Source organism: Papaver somniferum, chromosome 6 (genome assembly GCF_003573695.1).
Source record: "Papaver somniferum cultivar HN1 chromosome 6, ASM357369v1, whole genome shotgun sequence".
Taxonomy (NCBI): Eukaryota; Viridiplantae; Streptophyta; class Magnoliopsida; order Ranunculales; family Papaveraceae; genus Papaver; species Papaver somniferum.
The window spans coordinates 69,060,342-69,083,967 of record NC_039363.1 but is presented as its reverse complement, the minus strand read 5'-3'; the positions used below and the strand labels follow the sequence as shown (position 1 = coordinate 69,083,967).

The following is a 23,626-nucleotide window of genomic DNA, read 5'->3' as shown; positions in this document are numbered from 1 at the left end:
CTCGTCTAAGAATTGCTGCTTGCATATTGTATGCTCTGGAAGCTGCAGGAACCTCATACGACGTCGGAATTTGATGCTTGACCCTAAATTTTGAATCTAAGAGACTGAGTTATCTCATGAGACAAGAATCACTCAATTTGGAGTTGTAGAGGTCAGCCAACAAAGCGTGCACATTTGTAATTTGTAATCCCGTATAAATTTCTCAGATCGTAGATCTGACGGTAAAAGCCATATCTTTCAGCTCGTATATCCAATTGATGCTCCCTTTTGGTATGTTGTAGAAGAGATATACACGAACATCTTTCGTTGAGGAAGAATTGTCCTATTCCTCACTCATTAGTACGTTTTTGTAAACCCATGGGCTGAAGTATGTTGTATCTCATTTGTAGAGGTGATGAGAACTTCTTGTAGAAGACTTGGGATTGTGCTCGCTTGTTGTGCAAGCTTCGTAAAGACTTTCATGTGAACATATTTCATGTCTACACACCTTGATTTGAATCATTAGTGCTTGGAGAAGTCCGATCTATCGAGTAACACTTCAGAGAACGGATGGTTGATGAAGCTGGTCATGAGGATGTTGCCCCTGAGACTGTCGTTGATGCTGGATCACGATAGAATTTTCTCCAAAAATGCTTGTTGATGCCGATACTATGGTCAGAGTTGCTCCAGAGACCGAAAAGGCTAGATCCATGATTATCGACATAGTCTTTACTCCTTCATCCAGTGAGCCGTTACATTCACGAACTAATTGATGAGTTGAGCGTCCCTAAGATGAGGGTGTAGGGTTAACCCAAATTCTCCCGAACCTTTATTGTGAAGTGCCTTATCAGGGAATCGATGTTGTTGCGGTAGATAGCAGCGGCAGTTTCCATTCTGGATATGATCGGTGAAGAGAGGAAGTTACTCAGTCGTGCAAGAGTCTGCAATGTAGAGAGACCCGTTGATGAAGTTTCATGGAATCACGTCAGGTCGCAATAACTTGTTATGTGGATAACATTTATTGAAATAGAATTGATTTCTCCAATAAGATCAAGTCCCCTGTGTATGTTGAAGGAGTTTGTGCCATCGATGGATGAATGATGTTGCATCTGCTTCAGAAGTTTTATCATGTGATAATGAAGACTTATCGATTGTAGTTCAGTTGCACTTCGATCGTGCTATTGTTGAATCAGTGTGTCATCGTCGAGATATTTGTGCTCAAGCCAGATGCGCCATTATTGAAGGTATACTCTTTGATCGGGAGTACAATTTCAAGGCTTCTTAGACACTTGAGCGTTGAAGCGTACATTCCTTAAGCATCGAATGTCTTAGGGGTTTGATCATTTTGGCCTTGGAATATCTTCTGTTGATTCAGCATCCCTTTCGTTGCGGTAGTGGGATTCGACACTTGTGCAGACATCAGAGCTTTCTGATTTTGTGGAACACATGGACCTGCAGGAGAAACGCCCAAAGTGTTCTTTGTCATGTTTGGACATCATCTCAGTAATTTTTCAGTTCTTGATACAGAGAAACGTCAGATTCAACCACTTGGTAAAATATTAATGCGTGAATCTACCATTCATACATCTTGCGGAGTTGCTAGCAGAATTGAGTCCCCATGGTAGGATAGCATGTGAGGAAATAAATGACATAGACATGGAATGAGACTTGCCTGAATGTGGAACCTCTTGATGAAGGTCTATGTATCTTTTGCGGGTTCTTGCTTCAACCTCGTCAAAGTTTGAAATTCCTCCAAGTACTCTGATGATGGAATGTCCGTCAAATCTTCTGGATCAGAACTTTCTTCGTTGGAGAGATGTGCAACCAAAGGCGCTTCATCAGTACCCATCTTTTCAGCGGGGATCCACGCTCTTCTGAAGGACATGTCATATCCTGGATCTTCCTGACTATGTGAAACTTGGTTTCTGTCCAGGTTGAACTTATGTTCACTTTGAGAGTGATGTAGCCATAAGTATTTCCGAGCGTTCCTTCAAGGTATCTGATTGAGATGGGAGCATGAGTAGCTTCTTGTCGATTGATGCCTGTGGATCCGATGGTTTTCAGTGGAATATTGTTGATGGAGGTGCCAGTATCGATCAACGTTCTTCCAAATTCGTTTCTTCTGAGATTGACTGTGGTAAGCAGTCCCCAGTCGTACATCTCTTGGTCTGTGGCTGGAGGCTCAAGAAATATTTTCGAAATAGACTTCTTGACACGATTTGGTTCAGTGTTGTGAACATGTATCTCCTTTGTGCCTTCGAAAGATAGAGCAATTCATGTTCGACCAAGGATTGAACTGCCTCTTTGATAGGTTGTTCAGAGAGTGTAAAGGTTCTGATTGGGAGAGGATTCTTGTGTACTCCTTCAGTCCTCAGTTGAAGCTATTGTGGATCAACCTTCTCTTTGAAAATGTGCTTTTAAAATATTGCAGTTGCTTGTTGGATGATTGATGAATCTATGAAGGTGACAGTACCTGGGATTCTCCATATCTTCTTCAGTTAGCTCTCTCCTGATGAACAAAAATTTGATTGCACCATCTTGAACCCAGACTTCCAGTAACTCGATCACTCCTTCATGAGAAGAGATAAGTTTGAGCATGTCCGATCATTACCCCGTTCGTTGATGTCGGGTCAAGGTTTGTGCATTTCAAGATTGGTTATCTTTCTTTGGTGCTTTCAGAGGAGCTGGAGAAGCGTGCTTGCGTTGTGACTCAGCTTTCCATTTGCTCCATTCTGCAATAACATTTGTGGAAGGTTGGAGGTTGTACTGTTTGTTGATAAAACGTATGTTACCTCGAGTTTCTCGTGGTTCCTCAATTTTTGTAGCTTGATCTTTTCAGTAAAGCAGGTGCGGTAGTTGCTTATCAATTAGCTGCTTCATGAAGTTCTGAAAAAGTCTGGAACCGGAGATTTTCCAGTAAAGCTCTGTAGACCGGGATCGTTTCGTTGATGCATAAGTCTATAAATTGCTGCTCTGTGACATCTGGGTCGTGGCAATCCAAGGCTTGAACTTTGAATCTTTTCACATAGTCATTGGGATGTCCATTGCTCCTATGAAACATTCTTCCCAGATCAGAGAGAGCAATTTGCTCTGACACGAAAAAGTATTTTCTGTAGAAGGCGTTAATCATTTCTCCCCAACTAGTGATGCTTCCTGGAGCGATGTTGTTGTACCAGGTATATGCCCTGCCTTTCAGGGATTTTGAAAATTCCTTCAGACGGACGATATGATTGTGCTCATGTTCGCCCAATCCTTCCATAAACCGAGAGACATGCTCTCGAGCATTTCCTGTTCCATCATACAAAGTGAAGGTTGGAGAGGTATAACCTTTTGGAAGAGGAATTTTTTGCGTAGCAATAGGGTATGGAGGATGGTGACGATGGACATGTGGTGTCTTGTCTTTTCCACGGTCCTACAAGAGGCGTTCCAAATCTTCCCGAGTAATGAAATTTGGTGATTCTTTCGCTGATGGATCGTCTGCAGCTTTTCGGACTTCATTGTCATCCACCTATGAACTGGAACGACTTCAGGATCAGCATCCGAAGACCTTTTCCCTTTTCTTGAGTTTTCTCTGACATCTTGTCAGTGAGCGCTTTGAGATAATTGCACAACTCCTTCTGTGTTGCATCCATATCCGTCTGATTCTTGTCAAGAGTCTCTTGCACCTTCATGAGATCGCCTATGGTAGGTGTATTTTCTCTGACTTCTTCGGGATGCCGGCCGAAGAGAGGATGACTTCCAGTGTTGGGATAAGGAGGCGTAATGTCACCACCATTGTTGGAAGCAGGAATGGTTTTTTGGGATACCATTATTGTCATTGTTGCTAGTGCTAGCGTCGTTTGTATTCGTAACTAACCCAAACCTAAGATCAACCATTTTGTGAAAGTTGAGATTGCAACCGAGAGAATGATCTCCCACTGTGGTCGCCAATCTGTAGATCGGGAAAAACGATTTGCTGGTTTTTACGGAATTGAGGAGACGACCGTGCGGAGGAGACTCCTTGAACCGAGCAAATGCTCAACCTCACACAGATGCACTGCAAGAAGGGAGTGCTTTAAGTTCGAGAGATCAATCTGTAAGACTCCGGCTTAAACCAAGACAATGGCCGTTCCAGAGTCAATTCGGTCACAAGAGAGGATGGGTCGATCTGTAGGAGGGAAGCTGATAAATGTGTGAGATCAATGGTGATCAAAGATTGTAGGTGTGTTGGGTATTCTGCGTGAAGAAATAAAATAAGTTCTGATTGATTGAATTTGCTCTGTTGAGAGTAATTTCTCAGACGTTGAGTTTTTAATCTCGTATTGTCTGCTTGACGAGAGATTGTCTTGTCCTTTCAATCATGATTTAGAGACTTATTTATATTGCCATAATTATAAACACCTTGATCCCATGAAGTGTGACAGTTGATGGAGTCAAAGAGTGGGGAAGTGGGAAATCGTGTCAAAACCAGTTTCCCATCGTGCAGAGACTTGGTTAATTTTCCACCCACTACTCTGCTAACTCCTCCAACTGATTGCACGACTTGCTCACATTCTCATCATGTGTATGAACACACGTGTCGTAGACCACCGGACCAAAACCCTAGTTAATATCCCCCATGTGACACGATTCACATCTCGTGATTGTGGAGTCAGTTGCTGACTTTATGAGACGATGAGTCCTTGTGTTGTTGAGTCGAACGTGATTTGAAAATGTTCAACATGTCTGCTGAGATAAAAGTATATTGTCGAATAAATGTTGATAACTTAAGGTGAGCAAATGTTGTTGAATTTTTGACTATTGATAGTTGAACCAATATTCCTTAGTCTGAGCAAATACTGCTCGTTTGAGCAAGTGTTGCTTGTCTGATGAATTGTTGGTGTCATGACCAGATAAAATAAAATATTAATTTAATATACTGGCATCTAGGCCAAGCATAATAATAAAAGTGTTGATCACGGGATCATCATCAAACTATTAGTATTTGAATCTGCTCAGAATTATGTTTTGCATGGCTCTGGATTCGAAACCCTAATTTTTGATCAATTGATGATTTATTGAAAATCAATTGAATGAGGAACCGGCTACATGGGATGACGAATCGACCATGTAACGCCCAGATGCTCAGATGAGCAAAATACCAAAGTCTCCTGAAGATCAGTTGGTGGAAGGATGATTAAATGCTGGTTTAATCATTTATTAAAATAATGCTCGTGTGAGCGTTAGGTAGTAAAACCTGATTATGGAGAGATGAGGGACCGATCAAGAGGTCATGGGACCGGCTCTTGGTGGTCGTGGGACCAGCTGATGGTCGTTTGAGCAAACTCCCTGTTGTTTGAGAAGAGTTTGGACCCAATTGGTGGGCCCGGGAAAGCGTATAAAATTGAAGCGAAATGAAACGCGGGCCTACAGTAATACCGCAAGTGCACGGTCGTCAGTTGTAGCTCGTGCAAGTACGGGTCGATCCACAGAGACTGGGTGTGTTTGGGAGTTTCTAGCTATTTGGGCTCTAAATTTGCTATTGGGCTTAGTGGGTTTGTTTGTAATGGTGAAGTGCTTTAGGCCTTGGGCCTTTGAATGATGTTGGAATGAACTGTGAACTTGGCTTTGGATTCAGTCAAGGATCTGGGCCTTTGGAAATGTAATGAATTTGGGTTCAAGTGAACTGAACTGAGCCTTGAACTCAGTTGGCTTGTAAACCAAACAGTGGATGGATTTGGGCTTTTGGGCTTTGTTCCTGGGCTTAGCTTTTTACCTGAGAGTAACTAGGCCTTTGGAGTTAACTGTGGACTGAACTGGGCTTGTGCTGTGAGCCAAGCTCAGTTGCAGCAGCAGCAGTGGAAACCAGGTTGCAGCAGCAGTGGTGGCTGGCACAGCAGGAGCAGGTGCACAGCAAGGGAAAGGAAAGAAAGCAGCAATGGTGACAGTGCAAGCCAAGTAATAACAAAACAGAGATAGTTGCAAACCAAGGCTACAAGCCAAGGGCAGGAGTGTGGAGATAAGCTGACAATGAAGTAAAAAAAGGAAAAAAAAAACAAAGCCAAGGCAATGGCTTTAGGCATTCATCTAGAGTGGGAAGAGAACCAGCTTGCTCACAGTCACTAGTGAGCACTAGTTTCTCCCCACTGCTCAATCAACTCAATGCTCTAAGTCTCTAACCTAGCATTGACACACAACAGTAAACTAATCCTAACATTTGAGAAGCTAACAGTTGACAAAACAAGAGATTCAAAACAGTGACAAAACAGGAAACAAAACCAAAGAAACCAAGGCTGTGAGCCAAGGGCAGGGAGGAGAAGAAGTAACAAAACAGTTAAGTTGCAAGTGACTGTGAAAACAAAATGTGGGTTAAGCTAAGGCTTTGAATCCACCCTTGTGTCCTAGCCAAACAATGTGATCCTAGGTTGAGTTGAAAATCCTATGCATACATCTAGAATGGGAGGAAAACTAATTTGCTCACTAGTTTGCCCCTAGCATTGACTGTCTTTTGACAGAACAATCAATCACAGGCACTATGAGCATCAATCTCTTCCCATTGCTCAATCAACACACTGCACTAAGGCTCTAACCTAGCATTCCACTATCTAACAGTCCACTAAAGCATCATCTGAGCCTCAGCAGTGAACTCAGAACATGAGAAAACAGATGGAACAACACATGATTAACAGGAACAACACAACATTTAAACTACTAAACAGTGAATGAAAATTGCAAATGAAGAACCCTAAAAATTAACAGTGAAATCAAATTGACATTGAGAATTAAATTAACCCAATTAGGGGGTTTCTCGGCTAACCAAGAACACCCTTTAACATCCTACATCACTTCCCTTTTATAGCTTACAAAAAAATACAAAACCCTAATTCGAAACCCTAATTTTTTGGGGAAAATCAAATTCGACATACCCATGTGTAAATTGGCTTCGACCCATGCTTCTTGATGTTTTACTGCTCCTCCTCTAGCTCTTGTTGCGCTGTTGGCCTAGCCCTAGACTTCTGTGAACCCTAGCTTCTCTCACTGTCGAGTTTGTAGCATCAGGACTCGATGCTACAGACGAGAAAGGAAGAGACAAGGGTGGTGATTGAATCCTGAGTTTGTCGGGGGAAGGTGGTAGTGGTGGTGTTCGAGGTGGAGATGGAAGAGATGGTGGTGATGGAGATGGCAGAGTTGCAGAGAATTTGGGAAGAAGAGAGGAAGAACCCGATGGAGAAGAAGGGTCCGTTTGGTTGGGTAATAGGGTTTGGTGACTAGGGTGTGAAGCGGGGATAGCGCGGTTTGATGATCTCGACAAGGAGCGATGGATGGGAAGATGGTAGGTGGATCCAACGGCGATACGGAGGTAAGCGTGGAGCGACCGTCGGATGAAGGGATGTAGCAAAACGGACGACCCAAGATGGAGATGGGCGTTGCGATGTAAAGCGGGGGCTTCGGAGTTTGATGTGCGATGATGGAGCGACCGTAGGATGCTGAAATGCTTCGATCTGACGGCTGAAATCCGAGACGGGCTTGGATAGTGGAAATGTGTTTGAGTAAGGGTTTTGGGCCTTGGGTATGCCAAGCCCATATCTTCTTTAAGGACAATTCTTCTTCTTCAAGCCCACTTCTAGCCTTTTGGTCTTGTGCACAACATTCTTCGCGGCTTCCTTGTGTAATTCCTCCCGGCTTTTCACTACTTTTCTGCTCTTTTCCGCTCTTCTATTCATCCAAACTTTATTTATTACCTAAAAATGCAAAATTAAGTAAGAAAAATATTTATTCTTGAAAACAATGAAAATACAGAATATGGGATAAAATGTAGAATTAATGCACAAAAGATGAGTTAAATGCCAAGAAAAATATATAGAAATATGCACTTTTTAGCACTCATCAAATACCCCCAAACCTGAATTTTACTTGTCCTCAAGTAAAACAAAACTAAGGAAATCCTACCTATACCACTGTCGCTGGTCTCTCGAATGCATTTAGCGTATGCACTAAGCCTTTTAAACCACTAAGTGTCCCTAGTGGACGAGTTGAAGTCTCGTGAAGGTTTGCTTAGAACGTACCTACAAAGTTCTAGGTCAAAATATAAGCTCAGATTCCATCAAATGTGACATGTGCAAGTCAGTTAAGCTCACAGCAAAATGGAGATGTCAATCTAGCTATCAAGGCACAATCCTAGCACTGATAACAAAAAAAGGACATGTGATAAGAGTGTAAAGTGTATCTACACATGTGTAAAGAAAGATCTGAAGTTATGACTACTAATCACCAAGAGATAGTTTCTCAGGCTAAGAACCAAGGTCGAAATCTAGCTAGCTGTCCGGACTTTACGAGAATTGTGAATGAGTTGGAGGTATTTCACAATTACTCGCGTTGTACATCAATGGCATACACCCTTCCTTGCTTATTACAATGAAACACAAAAGACTCTTTACATGACTCTTATTTACATTGACTACTCTCTTTTATTTTTGGAACAAGAGATGATGGAATTGATAAATACTTGATTTTTTTTTTTTTTTTTTTTTTTGTATTTTTCTGATAAATTTTTTTTCTGAATTATACATCGTTTTTTTTTTTTTTTTTTTTTTTTTTGGAAAATGAAACACTTTTGATACACATACAAAAGGAAACAAAAGATTACATGACACTTTGCAAGAGGTAGCCCTTTTTGATGCACCCAGTTAAATTCGATGGTTGTCTTTCTTAATGTAACCTCCACCTTCTATCCCAACCAACCAAAGAACAAGCTAGTCAAGTTTCGTTCAGTATTCTAAAGTGATTGGCAATCGTGACTTCCTATCAAACACCTTGAAGATCGAGGCTATACATGTATTGGTAGATCGTGCGCGTGCAAATTTCTTATCACTATGTGAATTGTGCTAGAATCAGGGTGCCTAAATATCTAGACTAAGACTCCTAATAATTACATATTTGCACAAGAGTCGACATTTCAAGGTAAATGAGCTCCATTTTTTATGTTTTTGTTTTTTTTCAATTTTTATTTTTTTATTTTCATTTTTCATTTTTTTCAAAAAGAAGGAGTTCTTGTTTTCAATTATGGCATATTATCCAAGTATCTACTTTTCACCCCCAAACCTAAACTAAACATTGTCCTCAATGTTTCAAAATATGAACAAAATTATAATACAACATATGAAGAGGATCATGTTGAGTAGAGAAAAAGGAAAGAGAATACCCGATTTCGGCGAAAGCAATATTAGAACTCCGTTATTCAAGGCAAGAATCCAACATATGTCAGCCGAGATCATATTGGATTAGCAAAATTTATACAAAAGGAACAAAAAGGTTTTTAAGAAATTTTATCTACTGGATTATATACAAAAATTCACCATACACTAACAATCTAAAGAGTTGAGGATCAACCCAAAAGACAAAGTGTAGAGGTTTCAACAGCTTCACACAATAATAATATGATAGGCATGCAAGTGAAGCTGTGAAACAAAATGAGCTACCCCCAAACCTGGATTTTACAGAAGATATAATTTTGAAAACAAAATCGCGCAGTTTCGGGGGTTCATCATGCACAAGGTCTAACTCAAAGTGAACTGTGCTAGGGACGGGTACACATGCTAATTCCAACTGTGGTTCCTCAAAGATATTATACTTAGATGCAAAATAGTCCAAGAGGACTTGAGAGCACACAGTTCCACCTAGATTAGGGACTCTCAGAAAAGTCGGTTTGACAATATGGGTACAAACCAAATCTAGGTTGGGTGGAAGGCCATCAGATTGTGACTTATGTAGGACGATAGGCACATCATTACTAATCGCATCAACATCTCCTAATCTTCTACACGTGTCACAATATGCTTACCATGCTCACACAAATCAGAATCATCAACATCATCAAGAATTATTCTCATGCATCAGCAAATCAGTGGAAACATCACAACGTGACCCAGGTAGAGAATCAGACACAACAATTATATTTTCATGCATATTAGTGTCAACAGAAGATTCTATATTACCTAAGTCATCTTCATAGGACAGATGCACATGCTCAAAATCAGTATCAACATCACATGTATATGGAATACTAGAAGAAACATCATTCATGAAGGTCGAGGCAGAGAAGCCTAATGTATTTGAACCCAAAGGTTCCATAACATTTTCAGCATAGACATGTTCTTCTAACATAACATCATCATCATCATCATAGTAATATGCATACTTGTCCCTATTAGCAGTTGTGGTGTCATTAGTCAACTCATGTTCCTCTAGATTAGGTTCATATTCAATATCATACACATGAGAAGGACTAGACATGCTATTTCCAAAGTTCAATTCATTACCACCAATATCATGTGACAGTGTCTCAGTTTCCCTAATGGACTCCCAGTGACGGGTTTTCTCTGCAATCTCAGCTAAAAATTTCCATGCATCATCCACAGTTTTATCAAGAAATTCACCATTACACATACACTCAACCATGGCTCGAGATTTAAAGTCTAGTCCCTCATAGAGGATAGCGACAAGTCTCCACTTCTCAAATCCATGGTGTGGACATTCGCTCAACAAATCATTAAAACGTTCAAAATAGTCAAAAACAGTTTCCTCATCCAACTGGACAAAACAATTGATATTTTGACGAATAGCGATGGTCCTATGATGTGGAAAAAATCTTTGGAAAAATTGATTAGTGAGTTGTTCCCAAGTGGTGATTGATTGTGGTCTCAAACCGTAAAACCATGTTTTGGCCCTTTCCTTTAGAGAAAATGTAAACAAACGCAATTTCAGAGAGTCTTCGGACATATGATCAGGTTGCATAGTCCGACAAATTTGTTCAAACTCTCTTACATGAGTATAGGGGTTCTCAGAATCGAACCCTCGAAATATAGGAAGTATTTGTATCATGCTTGCATTTATTTTAAAAGGGGTATTGGTTTGAGGTAATACAATACATGATAATGGAATTTTTATTGTGGGATACATGTAATCATGGAGAGCACTAGGTTGGCCCATATTGAAAAGACACAAAGCCCACTATTTGGTTTTAATGGGTTTGGACTTTTGGGAAAAATATTTGGTTTTAATGGGTTTGGATTTTTGGGAAAATTTTGGTTTTTGAAATAAGGAGCAAATTTTTTATTTTTTATTTTTTTATTTTTTTTTTTTTTTGAAAAGGAAAATAAAATTTGGTTTTTGAATGGGTGCAAGCCCACTGTTGGTTTTGTGTTTTCTTTGGCTCAGCTGGTTTGAAAATGTTTGGTGAAACTGAGTCCAAAATCTCGGCCTAGAATTTGGGTACTCGGCCCACTAACGAGTTAACCTAGCGTGATCGGTTACAAGCTCAGCTGGGTTTAAAAACCCAGAATACAAAATACCAGTCCAAATTAAACAAGCTCACAAAAATTAAATACAAGCCCACAAATTAAACAAACAAGCCCACAAAAATTAATTACAAACCCAACAGAAAAATAAAAAGCCCAAAAATTGGGTTAATTATTACAAGCCCACAATTAAAAATTGGAAGCCCACAATTCGGGTTCTCTTAAATGGGTTACCTTATAAGCACAGCCCAGCTGCTCTAATATTGTTGCAAAAACCCAGTTGGGCTTTGGTTCTTTTCCTTGGTGGCGTCCCAGCAGAGGAAAAACTAGTTCAGAACAGCAGGTCCAACAGCAAATGAAGTGAAGCAGATGCAGATGCAAATGCTATACAGTGAAATGCAAAAATAGCCAAGAAAACTACAAGAAAAACACAGCACCAATCCCCGGCAGCGGCGCCAAAAACTTGGTGGGCCCGGGAAAGCGTATAAAATTGAAGCGAAATGAAACGCGGGCCTACAGTAATACCGCAAGTGCACGGTCGTCAGTTGTAGCTCGTGCAAGTACGGGTCGATCCACAGAGACTGGGTGTGTTTGGGAGTTTCTAGCTATTTGGGCTCTAAATTTGCTATTGGGCTTAGTGGGTTTGTTTGTAATGGTGAAGTGCTTTAGGCCTTGGGCCTTTGAATGATGTTGGAATGAACTGTGAACTTGGCTTTGGATTCAGTCAAGGATCTGGGCCTTTGGAAATGTAATGAATTTGGGTTCAAGTGAACTGAACTGAGCCTTGAACTCAGTTGGCTTGTAAACCAAACAGTGGCTGGATTTGGGCTTTTGGGCTTTGTTCCTGGGCTTAGCTTTTGACCTGAGAGTAACTAGGCCTTTGGAGTTAACTGTGGACTGAACTGGGCTTGTGCTGTGAGCCAAGCTCAGTTGCAGCAGCAGCAGTGGAAACCAGGTTGCAGCAGCAGTGGTGGCTGGCACAGCAGGAGCAGGTGCACAGCAAGGGAAAGGAAAGAAAGCAGCAATGGTGACAGTGCAAGCCAAGTAATAACAAAACAGAGATAGTTGCAAACCAAGGCTACAAGCCAAGGGCAGGAGTGTGGAGATAAGCTGACAATGAAGTAAAAAAAGGAAAAAAAAAACAAGCCAAGGCAATGGCTTTAGGCATTCATCTAGAGTGGGAAGAGAACCAGCTTGCTCACAGTCACTAGTGAGCACTAGTTTCTCCCCACTGCTCAATCAACTCAATGCTCTAAGTCTCTAACCTAGCATTGACACACAACAGTAAACTAATCCTAACATTTGAGAAGCTAACAGTTGACAAAACAAGAGATTCAAAACAGTGACAAAACAGGAAACAAAACCAAAGAAACCAAGGCTGTGAGCCAAGGGCAGGGAGGAGAAGAAGTAACAAAAAGTTAAGTTGCAAGTGACTGTGAAAACAAAATGTGGGTTAAGCTAAGGCTTTGAATCCACCCTTGTGTCCTAGCCAAACAATGTGATCCTAGGTTGAGTTGAAAATCCTATGCATACATCTAGAATGGGAGGAAAACTAATTTGCTCACTAGTTTGCCCCTAGCATTGACTGTCTTTTGACAGAACAATCAATCACAGGCACTATGAGCATCAATCTCTTCCCATTGCTCAATCAACACACTGCACTAAGGCTCTAACCTAGCATTCCACTATCTAACAGTCCACTAAAGCATCATCTGAGCCTCAGCAGTGAACTCAGAACATGAGAAAACAGATGGAACAACACATGATTAACAGGAACAACACAACATTTAAACTACTAAACAGTGAATGAAAATTGCAAATGAAGAACCCTAAAAATTAACAGTGAAATCAAATTGACATTGAGAATTAAATTAACCCAATTAGGGGGTTTCTCGGCTAACCAAGAACACCCTTTAACATCCTACATCACTTCCCTTTTATAGCTTACAAAAAATACAAAACCCTAATTCGAAACCCTAATTTTTTTGGGGAAAATCAAATTCGACATACCCATGTGTAAATTGGCTTCGACCCATGCTTCTTGATGTTCTACTGCTCCTCCTCTCTAGCTCTTGTTGCGTGTTGGCCTAGCCCTAGACTGTCTGTGAACCCTAGCTTCTCTCACTGTCGAGTTTGTAGCATCAGGACTCGATGCTACAGACGAGAAAGGAAGAGACAAGGGTGGTGATTGAATCCTGAGTTTGTCGGGGGAAGGTGGTAGTGGTGGTGTTCGAGGTGGAGATGGAAGAGATGGTGGTGATGGAGATGGCAGAGTTGCAGAGAATTTGGGAAGAAGAGAGGAAGAACCCGATGGAGAAGAAGGGTCCGTTTGGTTGGGTAATAGGGTTTGGTGACTAGGGTGTGAAGCGGGGATAGCGCGGTTTGATGATCTCGACAAGGAGCGATGGATGGGAAGATGGTAGGTGGATCCAACGGCGATACGGAGGTAAGCGTGGAGCGACCGTCGGATGAAGGGATGTAGCAAAACAAAACGGACGACCCAAGATGGAGATGGGCGTTGCGATGTAAAGCGGGGGCTTCGGAGTTTGATGTGCGATGATGGAGCGACCGTAGGATGCTGAAATGCTTCGATCTGACGGCTGAAATCCGAGACGGGCTTGGATAGTGGAAATGTGTTTGAGTAAGGGTTTTGGGCCTTGGGTATGCCAAGCCCATATCTTCTTTAAGGACAATTCTTCTTCTTCAAGCCCACTTCTAGCCTTTTGGTCTTGTGCACAACATTCTTCGCGTCTTCCTTGTGTAATTCCTCCCGGCTTTTCACTACTTTTCTGCTCTTTTCCGCTCTTCTATTCATCCAAACTTTATTTATTACCTAAAAATGCAAAATTAAGTAAGAAAAATATTTATTCTTGAAAACAATGAAAATACAGAATATGGGATAAAATGTAGAATTAATGCACAAAAGATGAGTTAAATGCCAAGAAAAATATAGAAATATGCACTTTTTAGCACTCATCAAATACCCCCAAACCTGAATTTTACTTGTCCTCAAGTAAAACAAAACTAAGGAAATCCTACCTATACCACTGTCGCTGGTCTCTCGAATGCATTTAGCGTATGCACTAAGCCTTTTAAACCACTAAGTGTCCCTAGTGGACGAGTTGAAGTCTCGTGAAGGTTTGCTTAGAACGTACCTACAAAGTTCTAGGTCAAAATATAAGCTCAGATTCCATCAAATGTGACATGTGCAAGTCAGTTAAGCTCACAGCAAAATGGAGATGTCAATCTAGCTATCAAGGCACAATCCTAGCACTGATAACAAAAAAGGACATGTGATAAGAGTGTAAAGTGTATCTACACATGTGTAAAGAAAGATCTGAAGTTATGACTACTAATCACCAAGAGATAGTTTCTCAGGCTAAGAACCAAGGTCGAAATCTAGCTAGCTGTCCGGACTTTACGAGAATTGTGAATGAGTTGGAGGTATTTCACAATTACTCGCGTTGTACATCAATGGCATACACCCTTCCTTGCTTATTACAATGAAACACAAAAGACTCTTTACATGACTCTTATTTACATTGACTACTCTCTTTTATTTTTGGAACAAGAGATGATGGAATTGATAAATACTTGATTTTTTTTTTTTTTTTTTTTTTTTGTATTTTTTTTGATTTTTTTTTTCTGAATATAATCGTTTTTTTTTTTTTTTTTTTTTTTTTTTGAAAATGAAACACTTTTGATACAATACAAAAGGAAACAAAAGATTACATGACACTTTGCAAGAGGTAGCCCTTTTTGATGCACCCAGTTAAATTCGATGGTTGTCTTTCTTAATGTAACCTCCACCTTCTATCCCAACCAACCAAAGAACAAGCTAGTCAAGTTTCGTTCAGTATTCTAAAGTGATTGGCAATCGTGACTTCCTATCAAACACCTTGAAGATCGAGGCTATACATGTATTGGTAGATCGTGCGCGTGCAAATTTCTTATCACTATGTGAATTGTGCTAGAATCAGGGTGCCTAAATATCTAGACTAAGACTCCTAATAATTACATATTTGCACAAGAGTCACATTTCAAGGTAAATGAGCTCCATTTTTTATGTTTTTTTTTTTTTTTTTTCAATTTTTATTTTTTATTTTCATTTTTTTTTTTTTTCAAAAAGAAGGAGTTCTTGTTTTCAATTATGGCATATTATCAAAGTATCTACTTTTCACCCCCAAACCTAAACTAAACATTGTCCTCAATGTTTCAAATATGAACAAAATTATAATACAACATATGAAGAGGATCATGTTGAGTAGAGAAAAAGGAAAGAGAATACCCGATTTCGGCGAAAGCAATATTAGAACTTCTCGTTATTCAAGGCAAGAAATCCAATGTCAGCCGAGATCATATTGGATTAGCAAAATTATACAAAAGGAACAAAAAGGTTTTAAGAAATTTTATCTATTTTATGGATTATATACAAAAATTCACCATACACTAACAATCTAAAGAGTTGAGGATCAACCCAAAAGACAAAGTGTAGAGGTTTCAACAGCTTCACACAATAATATATGATAGGCATGCAAGTGAAGCTGTGAAACAAAATGAGCTACCCCCAAACCTGGATTTTACAGAAGATATAATTTTGAAAACAAATCGCGCAGTTTCGGGGGTTCATCATGCACAAGGTCTAACTCAAAGTGAACTGTGCTAGGGACGGGTACACATGCTAATTCCAACTGTGGTTCCTCAAAGATATTATACTTAGATGCAAAATAGTCCAAGAGGACTTGAGAGGCACACAGTTCCAGGCCTAGATTAGGGACTCTCAGAAAAGTCGGTTTGACAATATGGGTACAAACCAAATCTAGGTTGGGTGGAAGGCCATCAGATTGTGACTTATGTAGGACGATAGGCACATCATTACTAATCGCATCAACATATCCTAACTCTTCTAACGTGTCACATATGCTACCATGCTCACACAAATCAGAATCATCAACATCATCAGAAGAATTATTCTCATGCATCAGCAAATCAGTGGAAACATCACAACGTGACCCAGGTAGAGAATCAGACACAACAATTATATTTTCATGCATATTAGTGTCAACAGAAGATTCTATATTACCTAAGTCATCTTCATAGGACAGATGCACATGCTCAAAATCAGTATCAACATCACATGTATATGGAATACTAGAAGAAACATCATTCATGAAGGTCGAGGCAGAGAAGCCTAATGTATTTGAACCCAAAGGTTCCAAACATTTCAGCATAGACATTTTCTTCTAACATAACATCATCATCATCATCATCATAGTAATATGCATACTTGTCCCTATTAGCAGTTGTGGTGTCATTAGTCAACTCATGTTCCTCTAGATTAGGTTCATATTCAATATCATACACATGAGAAGGACTAGACATGCTATTTCCAAAGTTCAATTCATTACCACCAATATCATGTGACAGTGTCTCAGTTTCCCTAATGGACTCCCAGTGACGGGTTTTCTCTGCAATCTCAGCTAAAAATTTCCATGCATCATCCACAGTTTTATCAAGAAATTCACCATTACACATACACTCAACCATGGCTCGAGATTTAAAGTCTAGTCCCTCATAGAGGATAGCGACAAGTCTCCACTTCTCAAATCCATGGTGTGGACATTCGCTCAACAAATCATTAAAACGTTCAAAATAGTCAAAAACAGTTTCCTCATCCAACTGGACAAAACAATTGATATTTTGACGAATAGCGATGGTCCTATGATGTGGAAAAAATCTTTGGAAAATTGATTAGTGAGTTGTTCCCAAGTGGTGATTGATTGTGGTCTCAAACCGTAAAACCATGTTTTGGCCCTTTCCTTTAGAGAAAATGTAAACAAACGCAATTTCAGAGAGTCTTCGGACATATGATCAGGTTGCATAGTCCGACAAATTTGTTCAAACTCTCTTACATGAGTATAGGGGTTCTCAGAATCGAACCCTCGAAATATAGGAAGTATTTGTATCATGCTTGCATTTATTTTAAAAGGGGTATTGGTTTGAGGTAATACAATACATGATAATGGAATTTTTATTGTGGGATACATGTATCATGGAGAGCACTAGGTTGGCCCATATTGAAAAGACACAAAGCCCACTATTTGGTTTTAATGGGTTTGGATTTTGGGAAAAATATTTGGTTTTAATGGGTTTGGATTTTTGGGAAAATTTTGGTTTTTGAAATAAGGAGCAAATTTTTTTTTTTTTTTTTTTTTTTTTTTTTGAAAAGGAAAATAAAATTTGGTTTTTGAATGGGTGCAAGCCCACTGTTGGTTTTGTGTTTTCTTTGGCTCAGCTGGTTTGAAAATGTTTGGTGAAACTGAGTCCAAAATCTCGGCCTAGAATTTGGGTACTCGGCCCACTAACGAGTTAACCTAGCGTGATCGGTTACAAGCTCAGCTGGGTTTAAAAACCCAGAATACAAAATACCAGTCCAAATTAAACAAGCTCACAAAAATTAAATACAAGCCCACAAATTAAACAAACAAGCCCACAAAAATTAATTACAAACCCAACAGAAAATAAAAAGCCCAAAAATTGGGTTAATTATTACAAGCCCACAATTAAAAATTGGAAGCCCACAATTCGGGTTCTCTTAAATGGGTTACCTTATAAGCACAGCCCAGCTGCTCTAATATTGTTGCAAAAACCCAGTTGGGCTTTGGTTCTTTTCCTTGGTGGCGTCCCAGCAGAGGAAAAACTAGTTCAGAACAGCAGGTCCAACAGCAAATGAAGTGAAGCAGATGCAGATGCAAATGCTATACAGTGAAATGCAAAAATAGCCAAGAAAACTACAAGAAAAACACAGCACCAATCCCCGGCAGCGGCGCCAAAAACTTGGTGGGCCCGGGAAAGCGTATAAAATTGAAGCGAAATGAAACGCGGGCCTACAGTAATACCGCAAGTGCACGGTCGTCAGTTGTAGCTCGTGCAAGTACGGGTCGATCCACAGAGACTGGGTGTGTTTGGGAGTTTCTAGCTATTTGGGATCTAAATTTGCTATTGGGCTTAGTGGGTTTGTTTGTAATGGTGAAGTGCTTTAGGCCTTGGGCCTTTGAATGATGTTGGAATGAACTGTGAACTTGGCTTTGGATTCAGTCAAGGATCTGGGCCTTTGGAAATGTAATGAATTTGGGTTCAAGTGAACTGAACTGAGCCTTGAACTCAGTTGGCTTGTCAACCAAACAGTGGCTGGATTTGGGCTTTTGGGCTTTGTTCCTGGGCTTAGCTTTTGACCTGAGAGTAACTAGGCCTTTGGAGTTAACTGTGGACTGAACTGGGCTTGTGTTGTGAGCCAAGCTCAGTTGCAGCAGCAGTGGAAACCAGGTTGCAGCAGCAGTGGTGGCTGGCACAGCAGGAGCAGGTGCACAGCAAGGGAAAGGAAAGAAAGCAGCAATGGTGACAGTGCAAGCCAAGTAATAACAAAACAGAGATAGTTGCAAACCAAGGCTACAAGCCAAGGGCAGGAGTGTGGAGATAAGCTGACAATGAAGTAAAAAAAGGAAAAAAAAAACAAAGCCAAGGCAATGGCTTTAGGCATTCATCTAGAGTGGGAAGAGAACCAGCTTGCTCACAGTCACTAGTGAGCACTAGTTTCTCCCCACTGCTCAATCAACTCAATGCTCTAAGTCTCTAACCTAGCATTGACACACAACAGTAAACTAATCCTAACATTTGAGAAGCTAACAGTTGACAAAACAAGAGATTCAAAACAGTGACAAAACAGGAAACAAAACCAAAGAAACCAAGGCTGTGAGCCAAGGGCAGGGAGGAGAAGAAGTAACAAAACAGTTAAGTTGCAAGTGACTGTGAAAACAAAATGTGGGTTAAGCTAAGGCTTTGAATCCACCCTTGTGTCCTAGCCAAACAATGTGATCCTAGGTTGAGTTGAAAATCCTATGCATACATCTAGAATGGGAGGAAAACTAATTTGCTCACTAGTTTGCCCCTAGCATTGACTGTCTTTTGACAGAACAATCAATCACAGCAGCACTATGAGCATCAATCTCTTCCCATTGCTCAATCAACACACTGCACTAAGGCTCTAACCTAGCATTCCACTATCTAACAGTCCACTAAAGCATCATCTGAGCCTCAGCAGTGAACTCAGAACATGAGAAAACAGATGGAACAACACATGATTAACAGGAACAACACAACATTTAAACTACTAAACAGTGAATGAAAATTGCAAATGAAGAACCCTAAAAATTAACAGTGAAATCAAATTGACATTGAGAATTAAATTAACCCAATTAGGGGGTTTATCGGCTAACCAAGAACACCCTTTAACATCCTACATCACTTCCCTTTTATAGCTTACAACAAAATACAAAACCCTAATTCGAAACCCTAATTTTTTGGGGAAAATCAAATTCGACATACCCATGTGTAAATTGGCTTCGACCCATGCTTCTTGATGTTCTACTGCTCCTCCTCTAGCTCTTGTTGCGCTGTTGGCCTAGCCCTAGACTTCTGTGAACCCTAGCTTCTCTCACTGTCGAGTTTGTAGCATCAGGACTCGATGCTACAGACGAGAAAGGAAGAAACAAGGGTGGTGATTGAATCCTGAGTTTGTCGGGGGAAGGTGGTAGTGGTGGTGTTCGAGGTGGAGATGGAAGAGATGGTGGTGATGGAGATGGCAGAGTTGCAGAGAATTTGGGAAGAAGAGAGGAAGAACCCGATTGAGAAGAAGGGTCCGTTTGGTTGGGTAATAGGGTTTGGTGACTAGGGTGTGAAGCGGGGATAGCGCGGTTTGATGATCTCGACAAGGAGCGATGGATGGGAAGATGGTAGGTGGATCCAACGGCGATACGGAGGTAAGCGTGGAGCGACCGTCGGATGAAGGGATGTAGCAAAACGGACGACCCAAGATGGAGATGGGCGTTGCGATGTAAAGCGGGGGCTTCGGAGTTTGATGTGCGATGATGGAGCGACCGTAGGATGCTGAAATGCTTCGATCTGACGGCTGAAATCCGAGACGGGCTTGGATAGTGGAAATGTGTTTGAGTAAGGGTTTTGGGCCTTGGGTATGCCAAGCCCATATCTTCTTTAAGGACAATTCTTCTTCTTCAAGCCCACTTCTAGCCTTTTGGTCTTGTGCACAACATTCTTCGCGGCTTCCTTGTGTAATTCCTCCCGGATTTTCACTACTTTTCTGCTCTTTTCCGCTCTTCTATTCATCCAAACTTTATTTATTACCTAAAAATGCAAAATTAAGTAAGAAAAATATTTATTCTTGAAAACAATGAAAATACAGAATATGGGATAAAATGTAGAATTAATGCACAAAAGATGAGTTAAATGCCAAGAAAAATATATAGAAATATGCACTTTTTAGCACTCATCACCAATATGAGCAATTGAGCAAATTAGGTCAAAATTATTAAATCATGCAGGACTGGCTATTTGCAAGCCTTAGGGCCGGCCTTGGTCGGTCAAGAGACATGCTCGTGTCACTATAATGTTCGTGTCTCAGTCCTGGGAGTTTCGATATTTTCTGATGCGCGTTTGAGCAACATTTTGAGAAAATATGAAGGATTCAGGGTTTTGCTGAAACTGGGGAATCTTCATGAGATGATGAAAAATAATTAATAAAATAGGGAATTGCAATGTGTGGGACCGGCCACGGCTAGGGCATGGCCGGCCAGCTAGCAAGCTCGGTCCCATAGCACCTTTCCCAATTTTATGTATTTTCCCTGATGTGAAGGAAATACCATGAAACTGAGGAATTTCATGAAACTGAGGAATTTCATGAAGTTAAGGAATTTCATGAAGTTAAGGAATTTCCATGAGATTATGTAAATAATAATAATAAAATAGGGAGTCATGAAGTGTGGGACCGGCTATGGCCAAGGCATGGACGGCCGACCAATGGGCACGGTCCCATGTCATTTTCCCTAATTTTATAATATTTTCATGATTTTAAAGAAATATCATGAAATCAAGGAGTTTGTTGAAACTAAGGATTTTCCTTGAAGTGAGGGAGTTTCCATGAGATGAGGGAAACAGATAATATTAAAATAATGAGACAAGAGCTTGTGGGACCGGCCACAGCTAGGGCATGTTTGGCCGGCCAATGAGCCTGTCCCGTGAGCTTTTCCCTAATTTTTCATGAGTTGAGGGAAATATCTTGAAATCAGGGAATTTTCATGGGATGAGGGAAATAATAAAATAATAAGGAATCATGAGGTGCGGGTCCAGCCACGGCTAGGGAATGGCCGGCCGGCTAGTTGGTCCGGTCCCGTGACACCTTTCCTAAATTTTATTATTTCTTTGATATGAGGAAACACCATGAGACTGGGGAGTTTCCTTGAGACGGAGGAGATTTGTTCAAATGAAGGGATTTTCATGAGATCAGGGAAAAATAATAAAATATGATAAAATATAAAATTGGGCGTGGGACTGGCCATGACGTGACTGGACGGTCGGTGGGCCCAGTCCCTTGATGCCTTTGATAATATTTTATTATTATTATTTTTTTCATATTTTGCATAGGTTCACCGTTCCTTCGTGTTTTGGAATGCTCGTTCGTGCATTCAGGTGCTCGTTTGCACATTATTGCTGAGTACACTTGCACCATTTTGGTCGGGGCTTACTCGATAGCGGCTCAGATGCCCGCATGTTGAATATTTATCACTAACCCGTGGAATTCTGTTGGGAAGAACCACAAATTGATGAGACGAAATATTACGAAGAATCATAGAATATTGCTGAATATTCAGTTAACGATTAGAGATAATTAATTGATGGCTCTATACTAGCAGACATGCTGTCTTGTAGCATTAGTTATCTGAGAATTGAGAGATATGAGGTTGTTGAAACGTCATATCTCTTTTATATAGTCAGGGAAAACCTTGTTGCATCCTGAAGACGTTATTGCTCTATACTAGAAGGCAGGCTGTCTAGGAGCCGTCCAATCATTAAGATTCTATACACATGTCTTTTATATAGTCAGGGAAAATATTGTTACATCCTGAAGACGTTATCGCTCTATACTAGCAGGAAAGCTGTCTAAGAGCCGTCCAATCGTTCGATTCTATATAAAAGTGATTACTGAAATTGCTCAGTATTCATGAAATATGTCGTTGCCTCAGTTGAGAGACTGCATATTCATGTATGCTCTGAGAGAAGTATACTCAGTCGGAGACTCTTGTGGCATGAGTTTTCATGCTTCGATAATAGACATGAGCCTCAATACTCATCTGATTGCTGGATCAGGAATATGTATAATTATGGTTTTACGATTTTAGCCTTTGTCAAAAATCCACCATCTACAACAACAACGAAGTATGTTTACTTGATAAAAAGGTTCGGACTTAACCAAACATAATAGGATTGCTTATCAAGTAAATAGGAATTAACTTTTGTGTAATTTACTTTAATTATAATAAAACAATTATAATGCGGAAAATAAAGGTAAATGACATAGAAAAATTTTGTTAACGGGGAAACCGCAAATGCAGAAAAACTCCGGGACCTTGTCCAGAATTGAATACTCTCAGGATTAAGCCGCTACACAAAATTAAACCAACTTCATATAGTTGAGACCAAGCAACTAAACCTATAGTTCACCTAGTTCCGTCTGTATTCCCACGCATCCAACTTATGAATAAGTCACGTACTTGGAACAATTTCTTTGGTTCGTATTCCAAACAATAAAGGAACAACAAATCTGTTTGGTATCAACTCTCTTCAACCAAGTGATGTGAGTTCGACAAAGGCTCTTCTGTTTATCTCATATAAACTCCTTCGTCAGGTTTTTAGATCTATCTTATTCTCAACTACCGAAGTAATTGTTAAGATTTTGCAATCAATACTTTTAATCACAAAGAATTGTATTGATGTCGATCTACACAACTAATCAATCCAATCTACCACAAGGATAAACTGATTATAGTTGGATCCTCTTAAGATGAAACAAGTATTGTGCACACCAAAGATTACGAACCCCAAATCATAAATCTTCAATATCTTCTTTGTATTCAAATATTCTTAGATCTTCAATAAACACTTGCACACAACAACTTGAATCTCTTGTGATCAATCATGCACATAAAAGAGTCTGTTAACAATGGATTATCATAAGATCGTCTTTATAACTACAAACAGTCTAAAGATCCCTGTCGAAACTTCGATCTAGTTTGGGTGAATCTTATATCAAAAGAGAAGATTCTCAAGCATAAACAAACTTGGTGCAATCAAAGTTTAACCAGCTTTAGTCAATCAAATCAATCGAAAACATAAGATAAACATCAATTATCTAGTTTCCCACCAAAGGTACTAATAGATATTCTCAATCCCAAAGAAGACTTTAAAATGAGCGGTCGTAAGAGATTTCGCCTAATTAGGTTACTCTCCTCTCCGAATAGGCGGCTAATCACGAAGGATTA

The 23,626-nt window shown here is 40.1% G+C and overlaps 2 non-coding genes across 2 annotated transcripts; both read left to right on the top strand.

Annotated features, from left to right (window-relative positions):
* Positions 1 to 10,453: 10,453 nt before the first annotated feature.
* Positions 10,454 to 10,557, top strand: LOC113292216. The gene has a single exon (XR_003331719.1). It is a non-coding gene; the product is annotated as a small nucleolar RNA R71 (small nucleolar RNA).
* A 6,282-nt stretch (positions 10,558 to 16,839) lies between these two features.
* Positions 16,840 to 16,943, top strand: LOC113292215. The gene has a single exon (XR_003331718.1). It is a non-coding gene; the product is annotated as a small nucleolar RNA R71 (small nucleolar RNA).
* The last annotated feature ends 6,683 nt before the right edge of the window (positions 16,944 to 23,626 follow it).